Raw genomic sequence first — 1,047 nt, forward strand, 5'->3', positions numbered from 1 at the left:
AACTTACGTTCTTCCCTCTACGGTAGCGCACTGCAGGTTCAAGACTTTGTTTCTCAAAGACACCCTGTTAGGAAAAGTAGGTTGGAAGCTGAAGTATCTATATTCATCGTGCTGAAGTAGTCCTTGAGCCTCAGGATTGAAAATCATTGCAGGGGCAGATCCCAATTATCTTCTCTCACCTTGGTCAGTAATAGACCTGCCAGCCTCTCTCTCTCTCTCTCTCTCTCTCTCTCTTTCTTTCTTGCTGAACTACTGTTGCATTACCAAAGAATCAGAGACCAGGTTTTCAATCACAAAAGAAACGCTAACACCTCTTTGCCACTCAATAACGACACTTTCCCTGTCCGTGGACTATGCCAACATTGACTTAAATCCTCTTTGTAATCTATCACTTGGTCTCTCTCTCACTCTCTCTCTCTCTCTCTCTCTCTCTCTCTCTGTACTAGTCCCTGGGAACCTTTGTGATTGAGCGGCGAGCCCTTGAGTTGATTCAAATCCGGTCTCTCTGGCCTCCTGCAGACCTCTTGAAACAGAGACTGTGGGTTGTGTGGAAAGTGTTGAAAGGGTTTCCTGAAATACCCCCCCTTTTCTTTTTCCCTTCCGGGTAGAGTCTGCTCTCTGATTGCTTTAGTCCTATTAGTCACACCTGAGCCTGTATGGTGTCTTGACAGGGTTTATTAGCTGGAGATGTACCTAATTAATCCAATACGCAGGGCTCCAATACCAGAGGACAGAGCAAAAGAGTACATGTCTATCCTCTGGCAGGAGAAAGAAAGAAAGAAAGAAAGAAAGAAAGAGAGAAAGAAAGAAAGAGAAAAAAAGATGAGAGAGAGGAATGAAAGAGGAGCGCTGAGTTGTGATTCCTGTACAGCGTAAGTTCACTGCATTCAGTTGTTCAGTTTGTGACCCTGACGTGTTAGAAAGGGTTTTTTTTTCATTTTGCTCAGAAAGCTGAGGCCTTCACAATTTTTTTTTTTTTTTGATTCGAGACAGGCTTTTGTCAAGTTAATGTGGTTGGACAGAGTACATGCATTTCTTTTAAGTTAC

Source organism: Chanos chanos, chromosome 5 (assembly GCF_902362185.1).
Source record: "Chanos chanos chromosome 5, fChaCha1.1, whole genome shotgun sequence".
NCBI classification, from domain to species: domain Eukaryota; kingdom Metazoa; phylum Chordata; class Actinopteri; order Gonorynchiformes; family Chanidae; genus Chanos; species Chanos chanos.